Consider the following 19,669-nt stretch of genomic DNA (forward strand, 5'->3'; position numbering starts at 1 on the left):
GGCCTGTTTCTGGTTTTGTCTGCAAAGCTGCTTGAGTTCCCCTACCACATTAGGCTCAGCACTGTGCCATATGGCACAGCCTGCCACCAACATCAACAAAGCCATGCTGAAGCCAGTGCTTGTCAGAGCAGAAACCTGGAACCTGCACCCGATACATCTTTTAAATGCTTATGTTAGGTCCAACACGTTGCAGCCCTTTGGATTAGTTTTTGATCTTGCTGTCTGAACTTGGATTTATTCACTAGAATAAGGGCTGCTTGGCTTGTAGGTATTTCACTACGGATGATACCAGGTGAACAACTGTGTACAGAAAGGCCAGCATGGGGAAGAGGCTTCAGAGCCAGCCCTAACAGCTGTACAGAAACGAAGGGCTGAGAGACAAGGACTCGGGTTTGTTGTGTGAGAGTTCAAAATAGGAGGGGGGGAAATGAAAGACAAGATTTTGGATGCAAAATACAGGCTCTCATCCAGCACAGCCACAGATAGGCACCAAGCTTTGTCCTTGTGGGCTCACTGGAGTTGCTGGAACTAATTGGTGTAGAAAAAGCAAGCTGAGCTTTGAAGGTTTTCAGGACTTGAGGCAATGAATGTCCCCAAACCTCTTATGTCTCAGATCACTTTTCAGTACCTCGTGCAGCCATTCTCTCCCACTTTCCCTCCAAACTGCCCTTTTGGCTACAGCTGCAGTGTGAAAGGATGAGGAGACTATTTAATGTACTGTATCATTGGGAACAAGAGGAGCTGGTGCTTTGTTCCTTGCCAGCCTCTCCTGAGTCAGGAGTTGATCATTACAGGCTCATCAGCCAGGCTGGGGGAGCTGCAGGACCCTGGCTGATGCAGATAGCTCTTAACATTTAGCTGGTGGGGATAGTAAAACGATATTTATGTATATTGTCTTGAGAACCACGGAGCTAAATAAATGTGACAGTTTTCATTTGACATCCCCAGCCTTGCTGCTGTCGCTCAGGGCTTTTCTTTTTTGCCACGGAACATGAAATCACTGTCAGTTTGATGGTATATAGCAGTGTTCCTGAAGCACAAAGGTTAGGGGTGTGGGGGGCGCGTCAGGATTATTTACGTTTGCTATGCATGAAGTGGCACTCGGGGAGCGAGGCAGGCTGCCAAGACAGGGAGGAATCGAGGCTGTCTGGTTGCTCTCTTGTATCTCTCCATGGTGGATTGTCAGGGTAGGATTTATAAAAATTGCTTCAAAACAGTATCATCTTTCCTCAAATGGACGTGCCCCCGTCTGGCGCAGCGATTGCCGTTATTGCTGTTCTCATGACAAAGCGTCTATCAATCTCCACTTTGTTTATAAACAAATCTGCCTGCCCTGCATAAGAAATAGATGGACGAAGGAAAAATACCATTACCGAAGGAATAAGTTAATTATATTTCAGGATCTCAGCGGGGAATGCTATCTCAAGCTATTCAGTAAGATCTGACCAGTGGAGTTATAATTAAAAAATGTCCCCAGGGAGGAACTTGTAAATTATTTACTGTAAGGGGCTTTTCCAGGCTCTTTTAGTTTAATTACACACTCTGGAAGAGAAAGACCTCAGAACCAAATTAACTAAGATGTTGAAATGGCTTTGTTAAAATCATGTTTACAGCTAAGCAAGTGGGTGACTGTGAGCAAGGTTCAAATATAGGACAAATCTCTGAAAACTGACATTACTCATGGTTTAAAAATCATACGGAAAGCACCAAAAAGTCTGTGCATAGAAAATGCAATCACTGGTTTTGTCCAGTATGCCCATTGGCCTCAGAAGGCTTAGTCCAGATCTGACAGTGCCTCATGGCCATTTCCTTTGTGGGAAGGGAAGTGACTTCTGTGGGATTTTCCATAGGGTACAGAGGAAACTGGTTGGACTTGATGATCTTACAGGTCTTTTCCAACCTGAACAATTCTATGAGTCCATGATTCTAAGCCCTAACGGAGGGAGATGAGAGATTAGAGGTGATGGAGAGGCAGAATAAGAGCATTCTGGGACGGTGTGAATTTTCCATCACTCTCTCACCATCTAAGACATTTTAACTCAAAACAGCCTGGTTAACCCTTAGTGGGAGGTGGGCTGAGTGTGTCCCTTGGTGCTGAGAGAAAGGCAGATGGTGTCACCTTTTCAAACATACAGGTGAAGGCAGCTGGCACGATCTCTGGTCAGATGTGGAGAATGGAAGTGAAGAAAGGTCCCCCTTCATCTCAACCACTGACTCATTGCTTGGCCAAGAAGGAGGCATTATCTAATATCTGTTTGCTAAGGCATAAGGCAGCCAGGAATACTCTATCTGCCTGCTTGTTGATGCCAAATTCTATGTATGTAATGGCCTTTCAGCTGCAGTTGCCCTTGAATTTGTTTCTTTCTTAAAAGCCCCACGTCTGCTGTGGCACCTTCACCAAAGAGCCAAGGGCTGCAGAGAGCAGCCAGGCAGGCACAGCTGCTGGGGCCCATATACATATATGGGCACTTCTCTTTACCCTGGGTCTCCTTTTTCTGTCAAATTTATTGCACTTACATGTCTTGCTTAGATGGAAACTGCCCCAGAGGTACAAATCTCTACCCCCTGCTTGTGTACAGTCTTCAGCAGATGCCACGTGATTGTAGCCTGAGGGTGCCTTATCACATCCTAAGCAATAAGTTCTCCACCTTCAGGCAAACTATCTGCAAATCTGGAGATGAAAGCAGCTTTAGTCGTTCATCAGGCAGATGAGATCTCTGCTTTTATTTTGTTATACTGTAAATCTGTTACTTAGTTTTCTAGTCTCTCTGAAAACTACTGAATCATAAAAATGCTTGTAGCAAATGCCAGCTTGTCTGTCACCAGTATAATGCGTTTTAAATGGCTTATCAGCTCCAAGATACAATACTTTGGGGATGATTTGGATATATAGTTTGGAAACAAAATACGTTGTCAGCTTTCAAATTGTCTTGATCAGGAGATTTTATGTTGTATTTTACTATAGTGCATCCAGTAGTACTTTGGGAGGAAAGAGAAGATATCCCTAAATTTCTGCAAATGTAGCCTTTTGATGGGGAAAACCACAGAAGAAGAGTGGAGTAGGACAAAATGTAAAACAAAGGATTCTTCTTGAAAGGGCAGGGCTATAAGGTTTGAATATTCTCAGCAGAACTACTGCCATTTAATTATTAGGAGTGGTGAGTCCATATTAACCTTCATGGAAAAGTACTGTAGGCTATAATAAAGCTGAATACCTTTCTATAGCCTTTTGTTATCACCTTGTCAGATTTAATAAAATATTACCAACAAAAAAAGTTCTATTAGGATGGCTAAAAAATGACTGGAAAGGATCATTTCACATTCAACAGTTTAGATTCACCACGTCCCCCCACAGAATATGGGTGTCCAAGTGATAGAGCAGGTCACTGATCATTTCCCCTTGAATTATGGGGACTTCATTCTGCTCCTTATCCCTGTTCTCCAGATCAGGGGCCTGGGTACCTTCTGAACAACTGGTCTCACCTATTGAGGCAGAGAAGCCATTAAGTACCTCAGCCTTTTCCTCATCCTCTGTCACTAAGTTTCTCCTCACATCTGATAAAGAATGGACACTCTCCTCGGCCCTCCTTTCATTGCTAATGTATTTAGAGAAACATTTTATAGCACTTTCCACAGCAATAGCCAGGTTAAACTCTAGTTGGGCTTTGGCCCCTCTGAATTTTCTCCCTGTAGAACCTCACAACATCCCTGTAGTTCAGCCAGGCCAGTCTTCCCCGCTGGCTCATCTTTTGGCACATGGAGGTGGCCTGTTCTGCACCTTTGGGGTTTTTTTCTTGAAGAATATCCAGCCTTCCTGGACTCCTCTGCCCTTCAGGAACTGCCTCCCAAGGGACTCTGTCAACCAGGCTCCTAAAAACAGGCCCAGGTCCAAGGCAGCCAATCTGCTGACCCCACCATCCTTCTCCAAGAATTAGGAAACTATTGATAGTTTTCTGATTGCTGTGCCCAAGGAAGCCTTGAACCATTTCTGTAATTCCATCACCATTTCTGTAATTCCTGGTGTGGGAAAAGCCCGTGGTACCCTGGGAATAACACTTTTGGAACATACCAGCCCTTTAATACAGTCAAAAGTGAAAAACGTAGCAAAAAAACCCAGATAAATTTAACAGGAAGCCAGAGCTGAGGTTGGAATTTGGGGAGGTTTAGATACAATCAAGTCATGCTGAAAAAAGGGAAAAAGAGATTAACCTCTGAGAACTGGACTGCATGACTTGGTGGGAGATGAAAGGCCTTAGCTCAGACTTCAGCAGTTTTGCAGGCACCCTCCTGGGGACACCTTGCAGGAGTCAGTGGCCAGATGCAAACTGCCCCTTTACAGCCCTGATAAATGCTCTGCAAAGGCTAAAAAAAAAACAACTTCCACTTTACAAAGGCTGAAAAAGCAACTTTGCAGCTCGTTAGCTGGGAGGCACTTGCTTCCCAGAGACTTCTCCTGCCTGGACTGGTAGGACTCTGATAGACTCCTGTGCTGCAACGCTGCCGGCCACGCTGCCGTGGCCCTAACACGGGACGCTCACGTATGAACACCGTTGCTGTAATAAATCAAGAGCACTGGGAAAGGCCCTGGAAGTTGGCCATAAATCTGGTGGCAAGCGCTGGCGAGCAGCAGGGGCTCGTCTGTACATCATTAATAAAGATGTTGAAGAGGCACAGGCGCTGTGTTGCTGGGGATGTTGTTGCTCAGGGCTCCACCGCAGCACAGCTGAGGTTTGGTGCGCACAGGGCAATCAGTCAAAGACTCTTTGCTGGCTTAAAAACGATCCAGGTTAGTGTTGGTAGAAGCTGTTCTTGGTGATGAGGTCCTTGTTTTATTTAAAGAGAAGAAGTGTATTCCCATTTTTCAACACAGCACAAGTTCCTGGCGAAATTCCCCAAGCTTATTGAACAGGGCTGTGAACACTTAGTTTTGCGTAATTTGCACCAAAATTAAAGTGAGGTTTAAAGCTCTGTGTGATGCTGGTCTTGGCTTTGTAAGCACAATCTCCAGCACAACAGGCCTCTGGCTGGGATTAGTCCCAGCACAATGCAGATTATCCAAGAGCAAGAATAAAGAGGTAAAAGGAGGGGATTACAGTGCAATAGGCTTAAATCTGGGTTTGCGTAGGGGCTGTGGAGAAGCAGCAGGACCAGCCAGGCTGTTTTCTCACCACTTGAATACTTCAAATCCAGCCTGGACGTATAATTTTCTGGCTTTGGCTCTGTTTTCCCTGACAGGTATATGAAGTTTCGGAATAAGAGTCCTCCTTCAACATTTATAGGGCACTCTATGGTGCATGGACAGAAGCCATAAGGGGCACAGCAGCTGTCTTGCTTATTGTGGCACCCAGAAATGAAATGTTTTTCTCTGAGGACAGCAGGGGGAGGGCTGCAGCTGTCTGGGCATCATGGAGGAGCAGGAAAGAGGAGCAGAAGGGGTGAATGGCCAAGGAGGAGGGAGGGGACCAACTCTTCACTGGGGGCTGTCAGAGACTCACCTCCTGTCATTCGGGAAATGTTTTATACAGAGCCATGGGAACACAAGTATTTGTGGATTTTTTTTGAAGACAGAATGTAAATTGGATTTAAAGCAAGCATTTGTCTAAAATTAGAAGCCATGGGCCTGATATGCTGTAGAGTGTGACAGGAGAAGGGGCTAATTGCAAGCAAGCTTCTACCCCACTTGATTATTGTTGTGACACATGGATCATTAACATGATGGTCTAAACATGAAACAAGTTGTTTAAATATTAAACTGTCAAATACTTTTCTGATCTCCAAGTCACAACCTAAAGTGGGTGGGATGCGTGTGTGTTAAAAAAGAGGTTTGGGCTCTGCCCCCGTGTGATGCTGTGTTGCTCCCTGTCAACATGGTGGCTGCTGCCAGGAGGCTGCAAAATGGCATTTTCAGTCTTCTGCTTTGTTTGTGGGTGTGTTTAATAGCTGATCCCACATGTTCTTCTGCAAGTTCTCATGTGGGCATGGAAGCTGCTGCCTATGCACCTCCCTCACCCTCTGGTTTCCAGCACAACTGGCCCTGCCTGGAGATTTAGGGCATTTGAATCAAGGGAGATGGGGAAGGAAGGAGGCCATTTGCCAGATGAGCCTCTCCACGGGTTTGGGAAGATGCCCAAGTGCCAGGTTATGCACTTTCAAACTGCTGTCTTCAGGCAGAGGAGGAGGAAGAGGAGGTGGCCACCATGGACAGCCTCCTGATGCAGGAGGAGAGTTGGAAAGGTGAGCAAGTTCTACACTATTTTCCCATTTTCTTAGCCCATGGAACAGCACAAACATCCCTTTGGTGCTTAAAACACAGTAAAACACTCCCCAGAGAGCAAGAATTTGCCTGCAGCTGAGCACCCTGCTTCTTTCCAAGGTATCCACAGTGCTGTTGTTCCATGAAGTGACCTCTGTTGTCACCTGAAAGATGGGTCAAGAGCAGTGTAAGCACACGAAAATCCCATCATTTACCCTTCTGCCCTGCTGAATTTTATTTCTCAAATAGCTGCTGTGCCGTGCAAAAGGAGGTGTAAATAGAAGACCCAGTACAGGAGCTGTTTTGCAAGAAAATAATGCTGTTGGGAGACAAATACGAGCATAGTAATGATATGCAGCCAGAAAAAAAAAAAAAAAAACACCAACCAACTGCTATTCAAAAGCTTCTGACTCATTCCAAGTCTGGTTTTGGGATGATCTGTGTGAGACTCCTCACTCCATTATTCTACTTATTACTGTGACAGCAGCTAGTGTTCGAGGCAAAACTGAAAAAAGGCAATGAGCCCAGAGTACTTATTTAGGAAACTATTTCTTCAAGGAGGAGACTCTTAACAGTTCTGGCTTCGTGGCTTCCTTCCTGTGTAACACTTTGGAGCACAGGAAGGCAGCTCTTGACTTCAGGGGTTATAGCTCTGTCTGCTGAAGAGCTTGAGAAGGATCAATGTAAAATGAATCCTAGCACAGCCTATCCCCAAGAGCACAGCAAAATTAATCCACCACTAGTTTCTCTCTGTCTGGAGCTGGAAAATACGAACAGAAAGTGAAATTTGTGCTGATAATTACTTTGGCAGCTGTCACATGTGCATGGTGTAAAGGATCAGCACAGGCACAGCTTCCAACATGAGGATAGCCTGTGGTAATGGCTATGATTAAGAGGAAGCTAATTAGAATATTTTACACATTCAGTCCCCACAGTTCACTGCTCTTTAAGTAAATTTGCATTTGGGAAGAGAGCCTTATTTTTTATGTACATGGATAGTGTTCCCTGCAGACTTCCACTGATTTACACCGTAGTCATTTGAACCAGAGCATTTTCTTTGGTAGCTCACCAAAAATTGCAGCTTTCTTCAAGGCAGCAACAAAACTCAGAGAAAGGTTTGTCCTAGTTCTCCTTACAAACAAGCAGCTACAAATACATGAAGAAATACGTAGAAAGAACAGATATTTTTAAGGTTACCTGAGGAATTGAGTCCAGTGCTTCTTTTTCAGTGTTGCCTCAAACACTATTGTCAGAATAATATGTGAGGAATAATGAAGTGAGGATAACTAGATCTGTTTCTCACACACATGTCCCAAAACCAGATCCAGAATGAGTTAGAAGCTTTTGAATAGTACTTTGATTTCTAAGTCACGTAAATATTTGCAGTTTTATCCAGGATGGAGTTGCACATGTGAACAGACTGGTTTCAAGCAGCATGAGCATACTCAAATGCTTTTGTGTTGGAGGTATTAATCCACATATGGGTATTCAATTACTATCAGAACAAACTGTGCAACTGCACTAGAATCAGATAAAAATATGCAAAGCAGGTAGCTTGAGGCTCATTTGTACTAAAATTCCTCTAGCTGTTTGAAGAGACTTTGTAATGTCAGCATACTCCCACCTGAGCATATTCTTTATTGTGAGCATTGTAAAGTAGCCTTCCTGGATGCAAAAGTGGGACCTGAATACATTTACTTCGAGGATGAAAGCTTTTTTTTTTCCCCTCTCAATTAAAAAATGACCAAAGAGTCAAACTAACCTAGTTTCTTTCTCTCTTTCTCTCTCTCTTTCTCTATTACTTTCTCTTTCTTTTTCTCTTTCTCTCTTTCTTTCTCTCTTACTTTCTCTTTCTTTTTCTCTTTCTCTCTTTCTCTCTTTCTCTTTGTCTGTTTCTCTCTTGAAATTACAGAATTATAGCGTGAAAATTGGGAAAAATATATAAAAATCTGGATTATCCCCCTCCTATTTCTCCTGCTCATCTTTTATCCTTTATTGTCCTTGTCAGTGCTCCTCTCTCTCCCCCTCCTAGTTATCATCCTTGCTATCCTTATCATCATTATTAGTTTTGTTGGCATCCAATCCAGAAGCCCTCCATCCCATCACAGGTTTATATTTTCAGATGCAGGAGAAGGGCTTTGGATAGAATTCCACCATTTGGCGTTTCTTGGAGATGCATGGGGGAGAAAAGGTAGGTATGAACAGCAAGTCTATAAATCTCCACATCTATAAATCTTAAAATGGATTACTGATGACAGTGACTCTTTAATGGAAAGAGTGACAGTCCATGTAGACGAAAGGCAGTGTAATTCATGGAGGCTATTAAATTTGAGAGGCCTTTTCATTCTCATTTGTCTTTCAGTGTTATGTGTTGATCGCAGGGAGATTATTCTCTGGGGAGAGATGTGCCCTACTCACCAGGACTGAGAAGTGCCTGTGTTTGTCTGTCTGGCATTTGCTGTGGTGGGTAATATATTTGCTCCTCCTGCACCAGGGAAGAAAACCCACAGTGCTGGTAGGGGATGGAGAAGAGAAAACCCAACTGGCTGCCCTGCTTGGGATATTTGAGAGCCGCCTGGTTGCAGACACTGTGTTTTTAGGGTTAGAAGTATCCAGAAACCCAACACAGGGCAGTATAGGGCTCATGGTCAAATTCTCCCCATCTGTTGATCAGCTGGGGTGTGGCTGTGCCCAAGCAACCCCTTCACAGCATGGCAAGACTGCCACAGGACAGGGGTCACCTTCACTGGAGGGGATGTGATGTGATGGGGTTGTTTCCTGGGAACGAGAATGTCTTGCCTGAGAGGTCAAGCCATGATGGAAAAAGCAAAAGCACCCAGCAAAAGCAGCTTGTGGTTTATAAATACTGATGCATCTGAATAAGAGCTCATAACAGTGAGCAGGCACCAGGGGAATTTACATCTAAAAGCACTCACTTTGCTAAGGTAGCATTCCTTCATTTTGGTCAGGGACTGAAAAATTACCGTGCAGCCCGTGGGAAACTAAAGCCCAGCTGAGTTTCATCGAGAAATGAGTCACTTCTTTGACTTGGGAGAGGTCAGGAGCAGGATGGTTTCACTCCAGGGCGCAGATGGATTTACTGTAACACAGTCATTTCCTGCAGGTGATGGACTGTCACTGCTACCTGCGACAGCCTGGGATGTGTTCCCTTTGCGTCCTTGCTGTTGGTACAATTGTTCATTCCGGGACCGCGGCGCTCGCGGCGCATCCAGTCCCTCCCTGTGCGAGCGGATGCGATCCCCATCAGAATCAATTGACTGAAGTCAGGCCCTGCATCTTCAGTTGCTAAGGAAAGAAAAATCAGCGTTGCTCATGAGAGGAGCGCTGGAGCAGAAAGTCACTTAGCACCAGCAGCTGCTTTATGGCAGCAGAGATTCAGAGATGCCGGCAGAGGCTGCAGCAGGATCCTGTGTTACGCTGGAGTCCTGGGGACAGGCATGGGAAGAAACCTTGAGCAGAGAGTTGCTCCTTGTCTGTGTGTGGAAAATTCCCATTCGTTTCTGCAGGAAAGCACGTGTGTGTAGTTTATTTATGTACTTATTTACACGGCTAAAAAGATCAAGGGCATTGCTGTCAAACTACAGAGATCTGGTTCCATACTCTCCCGCTGCAGCCAGGGACCTGACAGGGGCTTCAGTGCTCTAAAATACTTATTGGCTAATTCGCCATTTTCTATTAATGATTAGCTTATTAATATTAGCTAATTAGCCATTGCAGCAGTCCTGTCTCACCCATGCACATGCAGAGATGACAATCCTCTCACTCCCAGGTCCCTGCCCAGTCCAGGTCAGGTGTGGCCTCCTAAAGTTGCTGCCCTTTCCTACAGGGATTGGGTGGGTTGGTCTCAGCCCAAGCGCGGGTGTGTGGTACCTTTGTCACAAGACCCCGCTGGCGTTTTGGCAGCCTTGCTGTTGTGCTGGGGATGAGTCAGAGGAGCTGCGCTCTCTGGTCGGGGCCAGGAGAGGCTCAGGTTCAGTGCTGAGTCACTGGCAGAGCAGTGCGGGCAGCCTGGGGCTGTGTTTTGTATCCTCCTGCTTTATAAAGGACTTTTGCTTATTTTCACCCATCTAAAGGTCACGCATCCCTAGGCATCCCTCTGTGGATGTTCCTCCAGCACACCTAGCTAAGGATGGGTTTGCTTGTTCGTGGTCCTCGCTGTTTAACATGTGGGATTCACCACAGTGCATAACTCTCATTCTCATTGTCTGCCTCCAACCCAGCTCTGACACCAAGACAGATTCCACTTCTTCCAAATATTGTTTTGGTTATGTATTATTTATACCATGGAAAAATATTGAGGAGACAAAGTGGAAAAAATCAGCTCATTCTTTCTAAAATCTGCAAGCAGATGAAAGACAAAGAATATAGAATTGAAAAAAACCCAAACCCTCAGCTAATTTTGGAGCATGTTTCATCTTCACAAGAGCCACTCATTTTCTAGCTAATTCTTTGCAAACCTTTTTTCCTTTCATTGCAAGTTTGGTATAATTTTACATTACGCCAAGTTCAATGGAAGAAAAAAATAAAAGAGTGATGGTTTGAATTATTCCCCATCCTCCCATCCCACAAGAAAAACCCAGGTTTGAACTTCACTTTTTAATATGCAAGGACCCAGCCAAGGACACCCTTGCTAATCTTTCAAAAGGCAGCATTGTGCTCCTTCAAAGTCTTAAAAGCTGCTTGGATTTTGACTGAATGTGTAACTCTGTATCAAACTTCTAATGGCTAATGAGACAGAACTTGGTTTTGAGGACTAAAATATAGAAAATATAAATCAGTAGCCTAGAATGAGTACTCATCCTCTTTTACTTTCATTAAATCCATTTTAAGCTAACTTTACCATATATCTTTCATGAGATTTTCATTACTTTCCCGTCCGTTGAGGACAAGATGGAACAATCAGTTTTATTGTTCATTTGTCTAATCTTTTCTTCACTGTGGGTTATTCAGGCATTTGAGTGTGATATTTCACTGCCAGCCCAAGCTGGTGTTTTAGTCTGTGCTGTCCCTTCTCCTCCTCCTGTTCTCTGCCTTTCTTCCAGTTGGAAGGACAAAATGTGCAACTTCAAAAAAAAAAAGAAAAAAAATTACAAATCTCTTGCAGTGGTGTTCTAAGCTGGAACAAATCACAGAAATGCTAAAATTGGCTTTTGTCAGCTCTGTTTTCCTCTAGACATTTACATTCCCTAGTCCATACAGATTTCTCCTAGCATGGGGTGATCTCCTAGGTCACCTATCCAGCAGAACTGCTGCTCTGGATGTCCCTTGGGTTCCCATTTTTGCACAGTCTGTAAGAGAGCTGAAGCTGTGTCTGTCCAGTGGTGTTTCACTAGCTAAATCCTTCTTACTGTGGGCAAAAAATGTGGCAGGAGTTTCCTGGGCTTCATCTCACATGAATGAAGTAGCAAGGTCTGATTTGGTAATGTCAATGAAGTTTCTGACTTTGGCCTAACTCCGAATCTTTAATTTTGTTAATGCATACCTATGAAATCCCTCACAACAGCGGCTCCTGTTATCTAGAAAACATTTGAAGAACAAGAGCAGGGTTTTATCTAAGCCAAGTGTACAGTTATTTGTGGGGACTGCACTGTAACTCTGCTGGAAATAATGGCAATTCTGCAGTTATTCGTGTCAGCGGAGTTATGATATTCCCTGATTGCTCTCCAATTAACTTGTGCCACTGCAGCAGCCCAGGAATGGAGCAGGCAGGACACATTGTTAAGTAAACCAGGCATTTTGAAGGGGTTCCCTTATGGCCACCAGCCCCCAAACAGTCATTCTCTTTAAGCAAGGGCTGGCTAAGCATTAGCAGTGAGGATCCATGGCTATTTTTTTGGAGCTGCTCTCAGCTCACGTTATTGATGGGGTCGTGTGTGAGGGAGGCTTACACGAGGGGAAGAGTAATGGCATAAAGAGAGAATGGCAAATTGGCTGGCTGAGAAATGACCTGTGTTCAGCCCTGCTGTGAGGAGTGGAGTGCTGGCAGCTCGGGGCTGTCTGGAAGGGCAAAGGCACAGCAACGCAGCCGTTCGGTGAAAATACGGGAAAAGCCATTTTCAGTGAAAATAGAAATACTGATAGGAGTTAAAAAGGACAGGTCAAGGGATGTAGGCTGTTCCCTCTGAGGTGGGGTTGGATGGAGGGTAGTGATTTGTTATTTGCATCTTTAAGGGGTTTTATTAATTACTGGGGAACAGATGCCTGTGATTGAAGCATTAAGGGGAAAAACCAACCAGGCACATGGGCCTTGGGAGCCACTCTTCATCTGGGGGAATTTACAAGTGATTGATCCCTTCACAGGGCACAGGTTTGTTTAAGGCAGAGCATGGCAGGAAGGCCAGATTTGCTGTGGATGTTATTACCAGCAATAATTCCCTCACCTCCACTGCTGTCACCTCCCTCGGCAACAACCAGCTGCTGGAGCAGAGAGGAGAAGATGCCGAGCAGTGACATGTGGCAGGGACAGCAGGTCGAGTCTCAGGCCTGGGGGACAGAAATAAGGACAGACAGCTCTCAGCAGGAGCCTTGGTGGCCTTCTAAAGCCATTTCTGGGCTCTGGAGTAGACAGAAATAGGGTCAGAAGCATGCAAGGAAAGCAGATGATGCTGTTTCTTAGAGAACAGATGTGCATTCCCAATGTGTGCTCTTGTCTCTGTCTCAACAGCTGGATCTCATCCTCATTCCTATTGCTCACTATTGCTGCTCTGAGCTATTGCACACTTAATATGAGGATTTTGAGTCATTTTATGGCAAGCCTCACCCATCTGCATATGTTGGTGTTGGGCTGGCTGTACAGAGCTCTGGTGCTAAATGGGGGTGGAGAAACCCAGGATGAAAGGCTCAGTCCCCTCAGGGACACCTCAGGGATAACAGGGTGGGGGCTCTTCAGTCCAATGAACAAGGAATAATTCACTGCATTTGCAAGACTGGCAGCTTATTTCTTATAATTCCTTGAGAGGTGGTAATTAAATGTCATTGCATTAGAACCAATATGTCCCAAGTAGAGAACAAACTCATACTCATAATTATGTAGCCATCACATTAAACAAACAAGCTGCTCATTAAAAATAGATGCAAAAGATTCAATTAGATCTAATGCTGTATTAAGGATTTGATGACATGCTGGCTTTATCTCCATTGGTTATAGGCAATAATGAAGCAGAATGACCCAAGAGGAATATGTTTCTTTTTTAAATACCCATTTTCTTTCTTAATCTTAAAACTACTATTAAGCACCTTTTCCTCTAAGTAAAGAGGGAAGAAAAAAAAAAAGGGAAAAGGAGCTTTATTGTTTTCTAGCATTCCATCTGGGTTTAGGGGCATAAAAGAATGAGGGAGCCCAATCTTTATTCTGTGTGCGACCTCTAATACGATTCAGAATAATGTAATAGGAAATCAAATCTCTGTAAGGGAGATTATTAAGTGTGCAGAAAAGGATGATTATTGAGTATACAAAATCTCCTCTAAGCATTATCTGCCTCTCCTATATGTGCACCTCTCCTGTATGTCTTAGCACCAGAAGAGCTGTGTGATGGTCACTTTGATCCATTCCTCCCGATGAATCCATTGCCTTCGGTCCATCCTCCCCACCCGGCTGGGCAGTGGCTGCAGCTTCCACTGAGCCACAGATCTTCCTCTCTCAAGCTGGTTTTATTGAAACCCCTGTCTGTGGCCCTGTCCCTTGTGTTTTGGAAGCACGTTACATTTTGCCAAGCGATCCAGATTGCGCTGTTCCGTCGCTGCTTTCTTTCCTCTGAAAAGGCTGCCCAGGGGACAGAGCTGTAAATTGTATCCCAGCTCCATCTTAATCCATCACTTGCACCAAGCAGCAGAATCCCTGCAAAGACTGAAAAAAAATCAACTTTGCTTTTTCCTTGAATCTCTCGCCTAGCTTGCAATGCAGACACTGTCAACTTTTACTTATGTGTGGGCAGATTATCCAGTTGCAGATGAACCCTGTTACACCAAAAATAAAACACTTTTATTCCCCTCGTTGACCTTTTCTACGTCGTTGCTCCAGTTTTTGCTAAGATTAATATAGAAAATAAAACATTCCTTTCCACGATCTGATTTACATCAGTTTTGTTCAACTGTGCTTCACTTTATTTGGGTTAGTTCAGCCCCTTCCCCGAGTCTGGATGATCACAAGTTGACTGACTGTAGTGAGGAAAAACATATTAAAATTTATAGTTATCAAATAGCCTGATGCAGTGTCTGCTGTAGATGGCAAAATAGATTGGATTGATTGGGCATTTGTCTCTGAAACAGAGGGTGGTTTTGATGTATGTGCATAATTTGTAAGAGAATTTGCTTCTCCACAGCAGTGCTGTGGTTGATGCAGCATAATTAAGAATTTCATCACCAATGTGAAAAGTGCCCCTTGGTTTTGAATGTGGTTTGATTTCACAGAGAAATCACCTTCTGGGCATGCTGTATTTGGAGCCCCAAGAATCCCAGTACCTCTAGGATAATTGCTATGATGGGAATTTAAGAGATGTGTGCTTGTGAGGGATATTGTTATAACAACCAATTTCTTGACTCCACCTTGTAAATCAGTATATTCCAGCAAAGGGCACAAGCCTGAAAAGTTGTAGATTGACATGTCCATGTTAATCTACCTGAAATGAGAATAAGGGCATTTATTAGGTAGGTTTTCAGTTCAACTTCATCTCTTGCTACTGTGTCCAGTCTAAAGATAGCTGTGAAATCTCTCTTGCATTCCAAGGTGAGGCATAATGTGGGAAAGAACTCTGCAGTGCTGCCAGTGCAGAACAGGAGATGGTGGGGAGGTGGGATGGCTTTGCCAGCCTGGTGCTTGCTACGTTTTCATATTCTCAGGGAGACACAGGCTCCTTCAGAGTGTAACATTTGCTGATTTGGTCTGTAAAACATATAAACTTGTGTTTTCGGGTAGAAAACTGCAAACTGGAAAAAACCAGACTGTCGGTCTCTGCTGAAACATGAAGAACATGGTTTTTTCCACTTTTGCTCACATATTTTTCCCAAGTCAGCTCCTTTTCCTTTAAAAATATTTTCCTCTCCTTTTTTTCTTTTTTCTTTTTTTTGCCTTTTTCTTTCCAAATGAGTATCATACCTTGAGTGCCATTTCACTGTCCTCTCCAGGAAGGAGTTGCCATGAAAGGAGTAGAAGTCTATGGGAGCATTTCCCCTGAAAAGGGAAAAATTGTGACCATCCTTAGCTGGGCCACTGTTGGCATTTCCCTTCACACCACTCTCCTAAAGCTCTTGACCAGAGGAAAAGGATGTGCAAAAGGTGAGGTCTTCTTTACACTTAGAGAGCCTTTCATCCCCCAATGACTGAATTCATTCCATCCATAAAACAAGAGCCTCGAAGGATCCCACCCTCTTGTGCACGGGGTGGGTTGATTTGTATTCTGCTGCTGGTTCTGTAAGATAACAAATACAGGAATAGAACATCAATCCTGATTTCTTTTCTTTCTTTATCTCCCCTCCTGTTCTCTGTTGTGCCACGACTGCTAATAATATGCTGGTTTAGTGGTGGCTGTAATAAGATATGGATGCTGGGTATTGTTTTGTTATACCTGTTGCACATATATACATGTGGATGTATACAATGTGGATGGCAGACTTCCCTCTCCTCTCCTGCTTCTCTCTGAATTGAATTCATTTACCTCAAAATTACAGAGCTGTAGTCACAAATCCATCAAGTCAGAGAGATACTTAGAGGAAAGATGTAGTCCACTCACCCCTCCTAATGTGCCCTTACATTGTTATCAATCCCTCAACACTCTCTTCTCCTTTTTTCTGAAAAAGAGGGACAAATACTCCATTTTTTCACTTAAATTTCAGATCATTTGCTAAAGTCGTTTTGTGTAACCAACTTTAATAATTGATAAAGGTGAGACTTTCTGTACTTGTAATAAATTTCTATATTCATAAGAAGCCAGGGATTCAAAACACCCAGATCTAAATTATTTATCAGTCAGAAGGACGGCTGGATCCACAGTACAGGACATTTCTAAGGACCTCAGCTGACCAGAGGGGTCATCTGCTTCGGGTAGGACCTTGCTCTTTCTGCTCCCTAGAGATTTCCTAACAAAGGAAAGTGGTGGGCGTTATTCAAGCATGGATAAGACTTTGAAATTTATACATTTACTGGGAAAAATGCCTGGAGACATGATGTGAAAGTTGGCAACTGGATGTCTGTCCCTCATCCATCAAATGCAAAGAGTGAAGGTGATCATCAGAGCCCCTCAGGGCAGGTGGTGAAGGGCAGCACCTTCTGCTGCTGCTGCTCACACTTTGCCCAAACCCCCAGACTTTGCTGGCTCTGAGCCACCTGAGCTCAGATGATGTCACCTGTCCATGCTTCTGGCATGGTGTGGCTGGGTGGGGGTCAAAAGGCCACCCAGGGGTGCTGGATTTGGGCTTCAAAATGTGGGTTTGGAGAGGCAGTGGGTGCAAATTCACCCCTACAGGCACCAAACTGGTGTCCCCAGTGGGCCAGTCTCCACCCCCAGTCTCACACAGGCAGAGCCCTGATAACACTTCATCACCCCACATGTTTTTCACCCATCTCGTGCACTGCCCCAGAGCTCATCTGCCTTCACAGCAGTGACATAACCTGGAGCCTTTGCCCATGCAGAACCTGTTTTTTTCATTCTATTGATGAAATTAAAAAAAAAAAAAAAAAAAGAAAGAAAGAAAAAAAAAAAGAACCCAAAAGATTTTCCACCTGTGCCCAGGAAAGCAGAACTGCAAAAAAAATAGAAAGATAAAAAGGAGACAGAAGAAGAAAAAATTCCACTTACCAAAGCTGTTAGCAGAACCTCATCACACATTCATAACTCTGCCTTCCACCACCTTCAGGAAAAACATCTCCACAGTAGACAGCAGCACAGGTGATCTAGTGCAGAGAATGAGGGGCAGGAAATTTCCCTAAGATTTTTCTTTTTATAAGTAACTGAGATTTTCCAGTTTATTTTTACAATGAAGGAAGAGAGTAGAAAAAGAAATCCCAGCTCCTTCCATCATGAAATACATATTGTGGCAGAATGCTGCATGCCTTGTGTCAAAGGATCCATAGTATTGATTTCTTGAAATGAAAAATAAGTTTAAGGTGGAGTGGTTGGGAAAAAAAAAATCAATAAAATTTCAAGTGACTGAATAGAACTATCAATTGTAATGACAGCAATCAAAAAGCCTTATCCAGTTCCATAACATTTTGGTGTCTGGACCTTTACTTTCATTAAATTTGTCATTGACAGAATGCTGACCTTACCTTACCAACCTGTCTGAAATTAGATTAAAATCAGTGTGGCTGAAAATGCCTGATTTCATTCCACACAATGTGTGCAAGCAGGAACTGGAAAACATGGAGCAGAAGTGTAAATGCCTACAATGCAAATTGGGATGCAACAACCCAGTCAACTCGGAAAAATATTTGAAAATATCTCCTGAGGTTTAAGAAAGAGCCTCAGCCTCCAGCAGCTCTCACTGAAACCCTCTCCCTGGCTGTTGTTAGCAGGAGGGCCTGTGTCTCTTCCAAAACCCCTCATTTTTTTGGTGACTTTTCCCTTTTATTCCCACGACACTCAGTGAATAATCAGCCCATGTGGGACCAAGGGCTGCAACTCCCTGGGGAGGTTTCTCCCTGTTGTCAGACTCAGGATGTGGAACTTGCATCTGAGCCGTGCCCATCATCACCATCACCACCATCATCACCATCATCACCATCATCACCATCATCACCACCACCATCATCACCATGATCATGGGGCTCCCAGACAGCTGTCCAGGACTCAAGGCTGTGCCGTCCCTGGGCTCTCTGCTCTAAGGGCTCTCATGTTTGTGCCCGGTTAACATGTGTAGGAATTCATTATTCATTATTATTAATCACCTTATCTGGCTATAAATCATGTGAACAGCACCATCCTTTTCCACAGGGGATATTCCCCACACAATGCATCTCTGTAACCCTTGTCTGACTGAGGCTTTTCTGGTGCCTGGGGAAGAGACAAGGCCAGACAGGGACCAGTGGATCTTCTCCCTGCTCGCTGCTTCAGAGCCTTGCTCCCTCCATCATGCTTCCCCCTACTTGGCTGCTTTCCCTGCTTCTCCCCCTTTGTTCAGTGAAACCCTCGAGGCTGCAGCTCAGCAGCTCCTGGGGGACACATGTGGCAGGTCCCCAACACCACAACAGTGACCACAGCTCACTCTTCACCATGCTTGGCTGCCATATGCTCATCCCCTGTCCTCTTCTCGCTGCCCCACCAGAGAGAAGAGCAGGGACAGAGGCAGCCTGTGCTGCTTTATCCTCATAATCTTCACCCTCTCTATTTTCTCTCTTCTTTCTTCAGATTTCCTACTCTCTTTTTTTCTCCCTGTGATTTTGGAGCTTTTGCTGTTAAAGCTTCCCAAAGCATTCCTGGAGCCTCCTAATCCTCTACAGCCTCAGAGCATCAGGCTCACAGGTGCTGCTGACCCTCGTGCTGGGAATGACTCTCCCAGTGGATGTAAGATGCTCAGACCTCCCAGGAAGGCTTCCTCTCCAAGTTAGGGCTAGAAAAAGCATCCTCAGGAAGAGACAAGAGAACCTGTCCTTTCATTTCTTGGCCAAGAGCTGTTCTTCGTGTCTCTCTGAAGTCCAGGGTGTGCATCTTGCAGCTGCTGGGCAGCAGAAGGTGCTTCTGTACAAACCCTTCAGGATAAAGCATCTTGGCCACCCTGAGCCACTGCCTGGTACCACAGGATCCATGTCTATGGCTTAGGACCATGTCAGGGATAGAAAATGGAAAAAAGGGGGAAAAACCTACATTTTCCAAGCTTCTTTTTTTATTTGTGGCACCAGGCTGGATTCTGGTTTGACTGCACAAATGATTTCAATGCAAAGTACTTGCTTTTTTATTGTATTATTTCAAGAGCATTCTTAAAAGGCACAACCACAAGGAGCTGCCTCTCAATGTGTGTGGCAGGGCCTCTGATATGGAACACATCAGATGCTCTTCTCTTGGTTGTCATCAAAGGCCTATCATGTCCCCTGGCACCTAGAGGTTAAATTTTCCTCTCTGATGGAGAATTTTGGCCTCCTTTTGTCCAAATGATGACACTGAATTTGTATCATCTTCCTGGAAATATTTCTTTGTACTTGAAGAAAAATAAAATCAAGACTACAGAAGAAGCTGGTTGGCAAGTGATTCTATCTTTCCTAAAGTCTTTTGAACTTTTCAAACCTCAAAGTGTTTGATTTACTTTGCAGTTTGGGTGTCATCTCAGGCTGATTATTTTTGAGACTTGTCTTGTGCCAGGTCATTGAGTTTTGCACTTGATCTTCAAGAGCACCTTGGCTTCACCTATTCCCTTGGGAATATACAGGCTTGCACTTACCTGCAGGGAGAGCAACCTGCACTAAAG

Source organism: Aphelocoma coerulescens, chromosome 10, assembly GCF_041296385.1.
Source record: "Aphelocoma coerulescens isolate FSJ_1873_10779 chromosome 10, UR_Acoe_1.0, whole genome shotgun sequence".
NCBI classification, from domain to species: domain Eukaryota; kingdom Metazoa; phylum Chordata; class Aves; order Passeriformes; family Corvidae; genus Aphelocoma; species Aphelocoma coerulescens.